Source organism: Anabrus simplex, chromosome 2 (genome assembly GCF_040414725.1).
Source record: "Anabrus simplex isolate iqAnaSimp1 chromosome 2, ASM4041472v1, whole genome shotgun sequence".
Lineage (NCBI taxonomy): Eukaryota > Metazoa > Arthropoda > Insecta > Orthoptera > Tettigoniidae > Anabrus > Anabrus simplex.
The window spans coordinates 920,319,948-920,336,106 of NC_090266.1; positions in this window are offsets into that span (position 1 = coordinate 920,319,948).

Consider the following 16,159-nt stretch of genomic DNA (forward strand, 5'->3'; position numbering starts at 1 on the left):
TTTGTATTTGTTTGATTTCAGTTAAGCATTCGACTGTATAAACCATGAATTACTTCTATTGAAGTTGAATCCATTGGAATGTCACAAAATGCTTTGTTGTTTGAATCATACTTGTCCCATCGTTCTCAGAAAGTTGTTTTCTTTGATTGTATCTTTTCAGGTTGGCAATTAGTGATTAATGGCACTCCCCAAAGTTCAGTACTTTGGTCTACTGTGCTTCTCAATATAAAGTACATCAACGATATATTCAAGCTTTTATGAGTAGTTTTTACCATATGTACGCTGATGATTTTCAGGTCTACATACATTTTAGTCCCAGTGCAGCATAGAGAATATTTCAATGAAGACATCTTATTCAGTGGACCCAAACTCATAATCTTCAGTTAAATATTTCCAAGACCCTGCTCATATCTTTTGGGTATAACAGGCTACTAAACTCTGTGGATTTCAATTCTCTCCTGCCAGGAAAATTGCTAGACACCGATATCCGCTACAATAATACAGTCAACAACTTAGGTATGATTTTTGACAGAACTTTGTCTTGGATGGAGCATATAACAGCTGTGGTAAAAAAGACACTTTCTTTGATGCATGCCTTAAAGCATAATATCCACTATATTCCTCCCAATACATGTAAGTCATTTACTGAAGCTCTAATGCCTCCAATCATCAACTATGCTATTTGCTTTACGTCGCACCGACACAGATAGGTCTTATGGCAATGATGGGATAGGAAAGGCCTAGGAATGGGAAGGAAGCGGCCGTGGCCTTAATTAAGGTTCAGCCCCAGCATTTGTCTGGTGTGAAAATGGGAAACCACAGAAAACCATCTTCAGGGCTTCTGACAGTGGGGTTCGAACCCTCTACCTCCCGGATGCAAGCTCACAGCAGCGCGCCCCTCATTAACTATGGGTCAGCTGTATGCAATGATTTATCTGATACAATGAATATAAAATTGCAGAGAGATCAGAATGTCTGTGTTCATCACATTTTGGACGTTAGATGTGATGAATATATTACACCTTATTATATACAAATTCAGTACTTAAAACTCTGAGAACATAGGTAGCTCTCTATTACGCTACTTATGAACAAAATATTGCATACTAAGATCCCATGTTACCTCTGTAACCTATTCTAATTAATGAACACCATCCACGACAGAAAGAACCGATACACAAAAACTACACTTCAGATTTTCATATATCATACCGTAAAATACAATAGATCTTTCCCCTGTACAGCATCACAGCTTTTTAATACTTTTAATCTCAATGATTTATGAATTCTGCCAACATCATGTCTCTCAGAAAATACTTAACAACCTTCTTCCTGGATAAAAACAACAAAAGGCATTACCGGTAATTAACAAAGAATTCTTTTGCATAGTAGTTTTGCTAAATCATATAATTTTCCATAAGCTGTTGTTTTTGTTATTTTGTTTTAATCATAGTAATTACATTCCCCTGTAAGTTGATTCTTCCTTCTGGCAGCATTTCAGATAATTAGACTAACTCCTTTTTATAAGTAAGTTAAACCAATTTGAATGTTTGTAATACAGTTAACCAGTGTATATTATTTTAATGAAGTTCATGCTTATAATGTGTAAGTGAATGTTTTTTAGATTTCATACTTAAGATTTTAGTTTCATTTTCTACTTTTTATGTTTGCAATAATTGTTCTGTGTATTGTCTTCAATGTAGATGCTACATAAAGGGGCTCATTAGTCTCAGGGAAAAATCTAACCAATAAATTCAATTCAATTCATTACATTACAATACAATACACTACCTTGCTGTAAAATATATTTTAGCAATTATCTCATGTTCATTTTCTGGCACCTCCCAGATGCTCGAAGCATTTATTAACATTCTGTTGGCAGCCTCAGAACATGGTCTTATGGCTGTAATATTATTTGGTGAAAAATAAGCATGAACAGCTTGGGGAAACTTCAAGAATTGAATTCAAGACATCTACAAAAGGAAATAACAGAAAAGTTAAGCAATTTAGATGCAATGATTTCTAATCACGTATTATTAGGTTAAAAACTTGTAAGTGAATAAATGTAAGATAATAATTTAGGTGCAAAGAAAAGGGGCTGCCTAGCTAAGGCGATAAAGGTGCGCTCTGTTCACTTGGAAGGATGTGGGTTCAATTCCCTGTCAGGAAGTAAAAAATGTATGAATAGAGATTTCCACTTCTGGAGTGGCAAATGGCCCTGAGATCATTCAGCCTGAACCAGAAATGAGTACCAGGTTCATTCCAGGGAGCAAAGGCGGCTGGACATAGGGTTATCCAATCTATCCCACTTGGTGCCGAGGTTATGTAAAGTGGTAGGCTTTATCTTCCATTCCTGCAATACCCTTCATGATCTTTAGAGAGATTGGCTTTGCTTGTTTTTTGCATACATACTACAAAAACAATGAGGTCAAATGAAGTGAATAATTAAAAGGTGACAATGCAAATGAGAAGACAGTATGAGTTGAAAATGCAGCTTACCTTATGGTCACGAGTCTGTCTTCTGGTGAAATGTGTTATTGGATGTTTGAATGCTTCTCAATATGACTATGAATGTTCTCCAGTATATAGTAGAAAGATTCTTTATTCATTCGCACATAATGGAAAAATTTGTGCACTTTCTCAAATAACTGAGCTAAAAGCGAATGATATTTGTCTCACTTTTTTCAAGAAAGATAAAGTTTGTTCACATAATACCGTCAATTTTCAAAATCAACAGCCGCAATGCAACAGTAATCCCTAAACAAAGAAGAATTTCCTCGTTCATTTTGTTGAAATCTGACAGATGAGTCGGAGGTTATATGACCAAGCAGTCGGAAGAACTAATCAGCCGACATCTGAAGAAAAATGGAACATTGAATATCAGTGCCAATGGGACCACAGCCTAAGGCAGACTCTTTGATGATGGTGGGCAGCATCTGCTATGTATGGGAAACTGCATGTAAATGTGGTGTGCGAGTGTACTGTCTCCAACATTTCTGCAAAACACCCAGTTCCTGAACCAAGGGAATATCTGAGGCACCCAGATTCAAAAATTGTTAAATCAATGTTTTTGAGAAATTCAGTTAAATGTATTGTGTGTGTCCTAAAGGCCCATACTGTTATGCTGCCATTACAAACGCATCAGAAAACATTACGTTGATGATGACCCCATCGTAATGAATGGGGTACAGTTTACAGAACAGAAATTGTTCACTTGTCCATATTCAGGGTCACAAGTTGTTAAGTCAAGTGTTTGCATTTTGGCTACATCTTGTTCAGGTGAGTTTTCAGAAAGTGTATCTTTACTTCCCACTTCAAGGGCATTCTTTCAAGCCTATTAATTGAATTTTGGTAATACTGAGAGGAAGAGGCCAAAGCATAAAGTCCTAGTTCAATCCACATCTCTGATTAGAGAAACTCTACCCAGTAATATTGTTTATGTCAAATGACCACTGATGGAATTCAAGTTGCTGAGGTCTGTGATTTAAAAGTTGCTTTTGTCAAAATCCCAGAAGTTTCAACATTTGAAGTGGGTTATCAGTAATCTCAACCCTCCCCACTCTCAGAATATTTTTTAGTCAAATCCAAAGCATGCTCCTCTCTTCTCGATAATGACACCTCCTTTGCCCTTTCTGACAGCAGTCTATTCTAAAGTATATCATATTACATGATAAAATTTGGACATTACCAGTTAGTTTTGTGATAAAACATTCTTTGCAGCTTGTTTCACACCCAGCAGCTGCTTTTCAGAGCAGTTTTTCTTGAAGCATCCTTACCCTTGTGATGACATTTTTGCCTTCTGAAAAGTGATTCCAGTGAAGATGTGTAAGTCTGAATTTTCTGATTCTTCCTACCAACACTGAAAACTCTTCCTGTGGGAGAGTTACTGTCAGGTATACTTAATGCTGCATATACAACTTTACTTAACGTTTTACAGTGGGAAAGAGTAGTCGAGAGCTCCTTCATTCACAAAGAATTTCACAACGCTTACGGGTAGCAAGAGGAAGTAACGATTGAAAAAGCATCATTGCCAATTCACAAGCAATGAAACTAGGAGGGATGAGCAATAATGATCGAAAGGACTGGACATTTTTCCTTCTTTTCTTTTTTGTAGATTTTTTTGCATGATAATGTCACTTTTCTGTAATAATTTCCCCTTTGACCATAATGCTGTAATCATGAGGAGAAATCCGTAATAATTATGGAAAATCTGTAATAGCTGGCACCTGTGAAATCCTGTTGAGAAGCATTTCTGATTTTCTTGCAATCTGAGGACTGTATTCTACACAAGGATGTGTACCTAAAGTTTATCTTTATCTTCCCCAATCAATCCTGAAGGGGGCCAATGACCTAGATGTTAGGCCCCTTTTTAAACAACAAGCATCATCATCGATCGTAAAGTGGGGAGTGAGATTGTAAGGCATATGATGATACACAACAGACATTGGGTAGGTTTCAACCGGTGAAGAAGGCAAAGTATGATGATGTTTCTTTCCTGCTAGAACATACAGTATTAATGTACCAGAGAACCACATTTTAAAACATGATGCTGACTGGAAGTGACATGGTTCAGATGGAATGAACTATGATGTATGTTTGACGCTGGAATTATGTCAGATTTAAATAAAGGAAATGTACAGTGCTTATTATAACTTTCTGTTATTGTATAGTTAAAAACTATAAACGTTACTGTACCGGGTGGTACACCTCCACGCCGCTAATTCAAACTTTGTGCCAGTTGAAACTCCTCTTCAGGAGGAAGTCTGAACTTGATCTACTGTGTTCATTCTCAAGTTTCTCAGATGATGTCCCTACTTGTAAATTTTGAAATTTCTGAACTGGGTCGTTTTCAATGTATTTTTGTTTTGCCTGTAGTAAGAAGTGTGGACATTCTCTTCCTGATGGCACTACTGAAGGACTACAGTTAAGCACCCTAGTGCGAAGTGAAAGAACTGTGTTTTTGGAGAAATTTTGAATTCATGAGTTTGTTCTTTGTTAAATTTCTTTCAGTTATTGTTTAAGTTGGCAATATTAACCCTTTCTTTCCGCCAGTTTTGAATTTGACCAATAAGGAATTTCTGTAATTAATTTTCCTCCAATAATGTGTTTCTTCTTCATCTAGTGTAGGGGTTTTCATTGTTAGCCAATAAAATTCTTGTGGGAGGGTGTTCTCATTCCTGTAACACCTCGAACTTTCCACGAGGGTATATAAACTGCTGATTTTCGGGTCTCCGCGCCACTTCAGTAACATCTATCAGTGTGTAAAGTACGTAGCAGGGGGCGGGTAGCGCCTCTTTCTTCGGGCAGCAGTTCAACCACCAGGTAATGGCCTTTTAATAACTTCTTTCTTGCTAGCTCAGCAGGTTAACTCTCGGGGCAGGTTCGAAGCCTTTTACCATGTAACCTTCCTTTAAGATGTAAAGACACTTGGTATCTATTCTATCTTTTTAAACTACACATTGGGATAGAGAGTGCTTAACCCTCTCGAGCTCCCACTCATATTGTGTTGAGGTGAACTTATTTTCACAACCGTTTCTTCCTTAACGTAATGTAAATTGTCTCCTTCTATAAGTCACCTCTTTAGTATGGGATTAGCCCTTGCATTAGAGGCCTAGCGCCAAGTAGGTTTTAAATAAAGTGTAGTAGGAGTGCAAGAACGCCTCCTCTCAAGTTGGTATTTTAGAGGCCATGTAATTGACCTGTTTATTTTCTTAATAGGCCTCAGTAGGTTGGGTATTTTTACCCCTGTGTATATGTCCTTGGAGGACAGCTTGAACGTGGAGTTTGGTGTGGCCTTTGATAGGCTTGAACTTAAGAGCGGGTCGCTCTTTCTTGAAATTTGTTTCTGCGTGCCTCGAGGAGGCTTTACTGTGTAATTGGGAGCAAGAGCTCCTGGGCATGATTGGGGTCTTCTGCCCCTTTGTTGAATTTTGTATATAGTAAAGTTGGACTCATTGCTCAAGAATCATGTGGCTGGCTCTCGGAGCCCAAATCTTGTAACACTGTAATTGTACATTTTCGAATTAGTGGCTTTGCTACTCTGTACCTGCCATTCTTGTTATGTCTTGATTTTGCAAAGAAAATATAACCTTGTTAAATTTTATCTTAACTTTAATTTCGTATTTTGAGACCTGTTCACCCCCGCACCTTCTTTCACCTCTGCTAATCCACCAAACCACGGTAACAAGTGGTAGCAGAGTGTGGTTGAATGGGTCTCAATCTAGCCCCTTTTGACGGCTAAACATTGCTTGTTTTCGAACTCTAACAATTGTCTCAGTTGCTGGAATTTTTTTTATTTTTCCTTTTTTCAAAATTGTTTGTCATCATGCCCGGCCCTCGCGATGTCCTCCATCTCAACTATTTGCGCAAGGAGGAGTTAATCTATGAATTAACAATTAGAAATGTGCAATCTGAAGGCACGGTTGCGGTAGACACAAATAAGCTTAGAGAGTCCCTTGATTTGCCTATTTCCATCCCCACTTTGGGAGAGAAAGAAATTGACGACTCTCTCTCCACGATCACGGACAATACTACTGAGCTGGCATCGGTAATTACCTCTTTTTGAAGAAAATGGCCCTTCTCCTAATGAAATTAAACGTGTGCAAGCCAGGTTATTTCATTTTTCTAATAGAGTTAACGATCTGTTGTCTCTGAAGTTGAATGACGTTCAGAGGAAGGAAGCTAGTGTGGTTCTTGAAAATCTTTCTGAATTGTCCAGTAAGGTTACCCAATTGTTAACTGGGGAAGTTCCTCCCAAAACTGATCAACCTACTACGGTGAACGTAGGTAGCGAGGAAGAGCCTCCTTAGGGAGAGGTCAATAGGAAAACCGTTGGAGCTCAACAAATCTCTGCCCCATTGGACAACGAGCCTGAACGCCGTACCTCGTTGAATAATGTACGTTCTGAACTAGCTTCTTTGCCACTTAAACCTTTACCTACTATGTCACCAGGGTTCAGTAGTTTGCCGCATCCATTAGCAATGTTGCTTAGAGGTATCTCTAAGTTTTCGGTTAACTCTACCAGTGACGTAATTGCATTTTTACGGTTTTTAGTTGAGTTTCAGGATCATGCCCTTGTCTTTTCTCTTTCTCCGTGTCAAATTTTGCAGATAATCTACCCCTATTCCGTGGGTGTCCTCTCAGACAAAATAGTAAGAGCCATTGCCGAACAATCATCTATTGAAGACTTCCACGCCCACTTGCTAGCTAACTTCATTCCGGCTAGGGCAAGGTCCTCACTTATTCAGAAGTACTATTATCGTGTACAGCGGTTGGATGAAAACTTGGCAGATTTCATCCAAGATATTAAGTTCTATACTAGGGTGTTTGCTCTTCACTTCCCTGAAGATCAGATTGTACAAGCTATTGTGGAAGGTATTTCACCATCCTATAGGTCATATTTGTGTTTCGCGGCGTGCCCGCAAACCTTCTCTGAACTTGAAGCATTGGCCGTCTCAGCGGAAGGAGTTAGATACGCCGATTCCTTGCGTGTTGCGAAAGAACCCCCTCCTTCGTTTAGTAATCCTCGGCCTCCACCTCGCCGACCTGTCACACCCCGTAAATGTTATGCTTGCGGGTCGCCTGACCATCTTCGCAATAAATGTCCATTGGTCAAATCTAGTAGGGCAAATAATGGAGCTGGTTCATCACAAGGCTGTTTTAAATGTGGGGCTTTCTCACATATCGCCAAGAATTGCCCAAATTCGAATAGCACCCCCTCCTGCTCAACTTCTGGTGCAACTTCCACCAATGCCAATAATAATAAGTGACTAGTGGCTTCGGCTGAGTCGACTAAACCATCTTCCCAAGGCTCAGCCCCTGGTAAACAGGTCGAAAATTCAGGGAAAATCCAGTCTTCAAATTTATCTTTTGAATGCCGTAAAGAATGTCGTAGGATTGCGGCGGATACCCCCGCACCTGTGCCTTTTCTCAAAATTGAGTTAAATAATGAGCCTATAACTGCTCTTTTAGATTCAGGCAGTGTTTGTTCTATTGTTTCGGCTGAATGGTATTCGAAATTGAAATCTATCTGTAAACTCCCTGACTATTGCTCATCTTCTGTTCAATATGTTTAGGCTAATTCATCTCCATTAGAAATCCTAGGCTCTTTAAATGTCAAAATTCGTATTTCTAAATTTACTTGGAAAGTTAAGATTGTTTGTGGCAAAGCACTTGTCTTGCCCCATTATATTGGGAGCGGATTTCATGTCTTCTACTGGTTTAGTGCTCGACATCCAGAGCAGGTCGTGCACATTCAAATTTGCTTCTAATTGCAAAATCCCGTTGTTAAAGTGTAATTCTGTATCGTGTTCATCTATTTCGCCTACCCAGGATGAGATGTTGTTAGACCTTAGACATCTACCTGAGGAGCAGGCTGACAGTATTCGTAAGTTGTGTCAGTCGTTTCCAGAGGTGTTCTCTGATACTCTTGGTGTTACTGACCTTATTGAATACAAAATTGAGGTCACGGATTCGATTCCTGTCCGTCCTCCACCGTATAGGCTATCTCCACCTAAAATGAAGGCATTGAAAGAAATCATCGATCAAATGTTAAAGGATGGTATTATTAGGCCCTCTAAGTTGGCGTATTCTTCGCCTATTTTTCTAGTCCCGAAACCCCAAGGTGGCTTCAGGCCTGTCATTGATTATAGGGCTCTCAATCGGAAGGTGGTGTTACAATCTGTGCCCCTTCCTGACCTTCATTCTTGTTTTTCATGGTTTCGTAAAGCTAAATTCTTCACCATCTTGGATTTGAATCAGGCCTATAATCAAATTCCCCTAGCTGAAGAGTCTAAACACCTTACAGCGTTTGCCACGGATTGGAATTTGTATGAATAAAACCGCGTGCCTTTCGGGCTCCCCACGGGAGCGGCTGTACTCACTAGACCGCTAGATAGGGTCTTCTCCGACATCAAATTCGAGTACTTGTATCACTATCTTGATGATGTCGTCGTATTTTCGTAGACTTTTGAAGAACATCTAGATCATCTGCGAGAAGTTCTCAATCGCCTTCGTAAGGCTGGGTTAACTGTCAAGTTGTCCAAGGTTGCCTTCGCTAAGCCCTCTATGTCATTCCTAGGGCATATTGTGTCGCCTGATGGTGTTGCAGTCGATCATTCTAGAACACAGGCCATCCGTGATTTTAAACCTCCCAAGGACATCAAAGGTATTGCCAGGTTCATTGGTATGGTGAATTTCTTCAGGAAGTTTATCCCTAACTTTGCTAATAGAGCCTTCTTCGTAGGAAAGGCATAAAATTCGAGTGGGGACCTTCGCAACAAGCCGCTTTTGAAGATCTGAAATTAGCTCTCTGTAATGCCCCTGTCCTTGCTATGCCAGATTTCTCGAAGAAATTCATCGTCCAAACTGACGCGTCGTCGTCGGCGGTAGCTGCAGTCCTTCTTCAAGAGACTGAACTAGGGAGGCGACCCATCGCCTATGCCTCTAGGACTCTATTGGCTCAAGAAGCCAAGTATTCCATCTATGAGCTCGAAGGTTTGGCAGTCTTATTTGCCTTAGAAAAGTTCCGTCTCTATCTGGAACATGTCAATTTCGACTTGGAGACGGATAATCAAGCCCTAAGCTGGGTCTTAGGTAGGCCGCGTCGTACTGGTCTTATAGCCCGGTGGGCTATCCGAATTTCGGCATTCCAATTTGACGTCAGGCATATTAGAGGTATTGAAAATGTTGTTGCAGACGGACTCAGCCGTATGTTTTCCAACGACGCCGAGACCCATGAACCGGTCGATAGTTCCTCACCTCCCGAGTCCATACTATCTGAGGTTAATGCCATCTTAACAGATGCTCCCATGCTCTTTAGGGACATTGAGAAATACCAACGGGAAGATCTGACGCTGGCTCCGATAATGGAAACCCTTTCTTCTGGGGAACACGTCGTCCCTTATGTACTCAGGAATGGAGTATTATGTTGCCCTTCGAGGCATGATAAGATGATGAAAGTTGTCATTCCAGCTGTTCTTGTACCTATGATCTTTAAGTACTATCATGAGACCCCATTAGGGGGGCATCTAGGCATCTTTAAAACTCGTGAAAAGATTCGTGAAAGGTTCATCTGGAAAGGTATGGACGGTGAAATCCGTGAACTAGTAAAGGCTTGTAAATCTTGTTTGCTCAGTAAACCAACCATGTCCACCAAAGTAGGCCTTTTGTCTTCTCATCAAGCGTCGCGCCCTATGGAACGCCTGTATATTGATTATGTAGGACCCTTCCCCCAGTCAAAGGGAAATGCCAACAAGTTCATCTTTGTATGTGTAGATGGTTTTACAAGATTTTCTTGGTTATTTCCGACTAAGCTGGCTACTGCTCAGTCCACCATTACTTGTTTAAATTCAATCTTTGCTTCTTTTGGTCCGTGTCAATATATTGTGTCTGACAATGCTAAGGCTTTCACATCTAATTTATTTCGTAAATTTTGTTTTGATCTGTCCATATCTCATGTGACAACTTCTGCTTATTATCCTCAACCATCTCTGGCTGAACGGGTTAATCGTAACCTGAGGTCCTATCATCATGAAGATCATTCTAGGTGGGACACGTCCCTGCATTGGTTAGCTTTTGCTTTGAACTCGGCTGTTCATGAATCACATAAATTTACTCCAGCTTCGTTGATGTTCAAGTTTGTTCCCAACTCGCCGCTCTCTAACCTCTGGTCTCTGAGTGACATTCTACCTGAGACAATAGATCCCGATAACATTAAAGATCTTTGGAAGAAGGCTAAAGCCAATATTAAAGTGTCTCATGAAAAAGTTAGGGAAAGATATGATCGTGGACGGAGACCCACCAATTTGAAGGTAGGTGACCAGGTGATGGTCAAAAATTTTGTTCCCGCGGGCAAGCTTGCCCCCAGATTTCATGGGCCGTGTACTATTCTCGATTTCCTTACTCCCGTTACCTTATTGCTAAGCAATCCAGCCACCGAGAGGATATTTAGGGTTCACCTGTCACAGGTGAAACCGGTGTAATTTCTGTGCTAACTTGCTTCATATAATTTTGAAAGAAATATGAAGGTTATATATATATATTTTTTTTTGAGGGGTTTCACTTTTAAGGCCTTCTGCCCTTGGAATCTGTTTCCTTATATGTAAGCATTTTGTAAACCTTCCCCAACCAGTTAAACTGCCATCCTGTCTTTACCATGGCCATTAACACGCTCCCGTCTCCTGCTCAACAACACACAGTGGCTTTTATATGAAATAAATATTGTCTCGCCGCTGGCCCCTCAACCTCGCCACAAAGATTGTACCCTAAAACAACTATGGTCCAACAAAATTCTGCCGCCGAGCTTTAATGTTTCAGTGCCCCGCAGCAGCGCGGCGCCGTACCGCCACTGAGGTGGGGTAAGGGCCCGCCCCTCTCCAGTGAGGCCAACCAGGGTACGGCGAACCGGAGTCCTCCTCCCGGCCAAGGCTGGTGTGCGGCGCACAACCTGCAACTGGCCCGCGACTTGCATGTTCGCCGCGGGTGCGGCGTGCTTCAACTCCACTACTCCTCTCATAGTGCGGGCGAGCGGTATCTCAGGGTACTTGAGGGGTCCAAGCGGCCTCCTCTGGACACAAGCAGCAGCGGCCGGTCTGGCCGTCTAACTTAATCAACCTTGAAGATATATTTAATCGGCTACATGGACATTTAATATCAACATTACTACTATTTGTGAATTCAACGACAATATCTGGTGGACTTAGAAAATTTTTTCTCGACTTTCAAGAATTAAAGGGTTTTCCTTCTGAATTCAATTTCTACCAACACAAAGACATTACATCAATAGTAACTACAAAGAATTTTGAAACTGGATCCAATCATTTTAAGAAAACTTGTTGGTAAATACTTCCGCAATTAACTTCTATATCAACATCATAACTTGGACCTTATTTTGAAACAAAAGTTTATGTTCTTCTGTGTTACCCCTTGGAGGGACTTTTGGGGGGCGAGGTCTGTACCGGGTGGTACACCTCCACGCCGCTAATTCAAACTTTGCGCCAGTTGAAACTCCTCTTCAGGAGGAAGTCTGAACTTTATCTACTGTGTTCATTCTCAAGTTTCTCAGAAGATGTCCCTACTTGTAAATTTTGAAATTTCTGAACTGGGTCGTTTTCGATGTATTTTTGTTTTGCCTGTAGTAAGAAGTGTGGACATTCTCTTCCAGATGGCACTACTGAAGGACTACAGTTATGCACCCTAGTGCGAAGTGAAAGAACTGTGTTTTTGGAGAAATTTTGAATTCATGAGTTTGTTCTTTGTTAAATTTCTTTCAGTTATTGTTTAAGTTGGCAATATTAACCCTTTCTTTCCGCCAGTTTTGAATTTGACCAATAAGGAATTTCTGTAATTAATTTTCCTCCAATAATGTGTTTCTTCTTCATCTAGTGTAGGGGTTTTCGTTGTTAGCCAATAAAATTCTTGTGGGAGGGTGTTCTCATTCCTGTAACACCTCGAACTTTCCACGAGGGTATATAAACTGCTGATTTTCGGGTCTCCGCGCCACTTCAGTAACATCTATCAGTGTGTAAAGTACGTTGCAGGGGGCGGGTAGCGCCTCTTTCTTCGGGCAGCAGTTCAACCACCAGGTAATGGCCTTTTAATAACTTCTTTCTTGCTAGCTCAGCAGGTTAACTCTCGGGGCAGGTCCGAAGCCTTTTACTATGTAACCTTCCTTTAGGATGTAAAGACACTTGGTATCTATTCTATCTTTTTAAACTACACATTGGGATAGAGAGTGCTTAACCCTCTCGAGCTCCCACTCATATTGTGTTGAGGTGAACTTATTTTCACAACCGTTTCTTCCTTAACGTAATGTAAATTGTCTCCTTCTATAAGTCACCTCTTTAGTATGGGATTAGCCCTTGCATTAGAGGCCTAGCGCCAAGTAGGTTTTAAATAAAGTGTAGTAGGAGTGCAAGAACGCCTCCTCTCAAGTTGGTATCTTAGAGGCCATGTAATTGACCTGTTTATTTTCTTAATAGGCCTCAGTAGGTTGGGTATTTTTACCCCTGTGTATATGTCCTTGGAGGACAGCTTGAACGTGGAGTTTGGTGTGGCCTTTGATAGGCTTGAACTTAAGAGCGGGTCGCTCTTTCTTGAAATTTGTTTCTGCGTGCCTCGAGGAGGCTTTACTGTGTAATTGGGAGCAAGAGCTCCTGGGCATGATTGGGGTCTTCTGCCCCTTTGTTGAATTTTGTATATAGTAAAGTTGGGCTCATTGCTCAAGAATCATGTGGCTGGCTCTCGGAGCCCAAATCTTGTAACACTGTAATTGTACATTTTCGAATTAGTGGCTTTGCTACTCTGTACCTGCCATTCTTGTTATGTCTTGATTTTGCAAAGAAAATATAACCTTGTTAAATTTTATCTTAACTTTAATTTCGTATTTTGAGACCTGTTCACCCCCACACCTTCTTTCACCTCTGCTAATCCACCAAACCACGGTAACAGTTACAATCAGAGGCTGTTATGTAAGGTAACATAACAATGTTTCATTCTCTTTATGTAAAAAAGTTGCTGAGACCTAATTTTAAAAATTAGTACTACATATGGTGCGTGGCTCAGACAAAAACAATAATTTACCCCCATATCACTCATCTCTACAACAACCCATATAAAAAGTATCTTTCATTTGTGGTGATATCTTGGTATTTCAAAACTGATCTGAAAACTTTAACTACCTCTCCCATAAAATTTAGAATACATGACTTAGCAACTTCTGATTTTGGGTGCCGGAAATTTGGTAATCGTTTAAGATTAAAATCCTTCAACCCAGCAAGGAATCAAACCTAGGGCCCCAAGGACAGAAAGTTAAGATGCTGACCACTCACCGAGCTCGATAGCTGCAGTCGCTTAAGTGTGAACAGTATCCGGCATTCGGGAGATAGTTAGTTCAAACCCCACTGCCGGCAGCCCTGAGGATTGTTTCCCATGGTTTCCCAATTTCACACCAGGCAAATGCTGGGGCTGTACCTTAATTAAGGCCATGGCCACTTCCTTCCCACTTCTAGCCCATTCCTGTCCCATCATCACCATAAGGCCTGTGTGTGTCTGTGCGACGTAAAGCAATTTGTAAAGAATAATGCTGACCACTCAGCCATAGAGCCACACATCTATCAGGTATTGGAATGTCTCTGAGAGAATGGCAGCACTGTAGCAGGTGTAGTCAGTGATGTGGGTTGCTAGGGTCTGGAGCAGTCATCATTCTACAGTAGTTCATTCCACAGGTGCTCAATAGGATTCAGGTTAGAGTTCTGAGCTGGCCAGTCCATCTCAAGAACTCTACTGTCCACAAATCATTCAGGACAGAGAACATTATCATGCTGAAACAGGGTGATCATCTCCAAACACACAGCTGGTCAAAATGTTCTTACATCCTTTGCCTTTAACGTACTTAGTAATACCGTATATATAAGGGCAGGAGCACAAATCATGGCAACTATTTTTTTCTGCATGAAAGCGGGATCTACCAGATAAATTAAAATATACAGGTGGAAGTGGGGAGCGTAAGGTGCTATGCAATGTTTCAATAATGTTGACGAGGTTTAGGGTATAAAGCGAGGAAAATGTCAACCATCAAATCCTTGTGCTATGTAATGTTTACTCTCAGAAAGAACAGCAACCTTTATGGTAAACCCTCATAGAAGTCCCCTTGATTGTCCACAACTCGTTACCAACGATGCGTCAGATACCAGTCGTCTCACCATGTTTGAATTTTTCATATAATTTTTAGTAAGCGTTAGCAATGTCCTTTCTAGTCCCAAACCATCACTCACACAATGGCTCTTTCACTTTGGGGATGAGATCAAAATAGCATGGAGAATAGTCCGATGAGTACGACGAGTGATCCAGTACTTCCCACTCTGTTCTTGCCTCATCACATCCATTCTGCACGGAGCCTGACTTGCTACTGCAGTCCCATAGACATGTGCGTGGTATCTGTCCTACGCACCGTCATATAGTGCTGTGCCCATGTTTAGGAGTGCCATGCTTTCCAGGACATATGACCATTGTATGGTAGCACCATGCAAATGTGAGGAAAAAAATAGTTGCAATGTTTTATGCCCCAAACCTCATATACACATACATTTTTTTTTTTCTAGTTTGCTTTACATTGCACTGACACAGACAGGCCTTATGACAACAATGGGATAGGAAAAGGAAGGAAGCCATTTCCACCCTTCTCAAACTGCCCTAGTTGACCATAGGGGACATGGTTGTGAAGTGATAACGAAAGAGACAACCACAACAAAACCATGGCTGGGTCGGCTGACACGAATTAAGGCACAACTCCAGTGAATAATGTTTGCTATTTGTTTTACATCGCACCGACACGGATAGCTCTTATGGCAACGATGGGATAGGAAAGGCTCAGGAATAGGAAGGAAGTGGCTGTGGCCTTAATTAAGGTACAGCCCCACCATTTGCTTGGTGGGAAAATGGGAAACCACGGAAAACCATCGTCAGGGTTGCCAACATTGGGGTTGGAACCCACTATCTCCCAGATGCAAGCTCACAGCTGCGCGCCCCTAACCACATGGCCAACTCGCCCGGTAGTAAATAGTGTAGCCAACTTGCTTGGTGCTCTCTAATATTACGAGAGGGCCAAATCACTTCCATAAAAAATATCCCCACATTATCACTCCACCTCCACCAAATTTCACTGTAGGCACTGTACAGGTTGACGTATTTTTCCCCTGGCATTTGCTATACTCAAATTCTCCCCTATCACTGCCAGATTGTATAGCATGACTTATCACTCCAAATCATGTATCTTCAGTCATCCACAGACCAGTGGCAGTGCTCTATACACCAATGAATGCGGTGCTTAGCCTTTACTGGCAAAATGTGCAGTCCTTATATTTCTGACCTAGTCATGCCAGCTGCACAATTAGTGGCACTGCAGAATCCACGTGTGGTGGTACCGCACGATATCATGTGACTTTCCCACACAACCTTCTTCAATGCTCGTGCTGGTCTACCCAGCCATGGTTTTGTTGTGGTTGTCATTTTCCGTTATCACTTCACAACCATGTCCCCAACAGTCAACTAGAGCAACTTGAGAAGGGCAGAAATGGCCCCTACCGATTACTTGCTGATGTGGCAATGTATGATCATTCTGTGTTCAAAGTCACTAAGCTCCCTTGTTCCACACATTCTG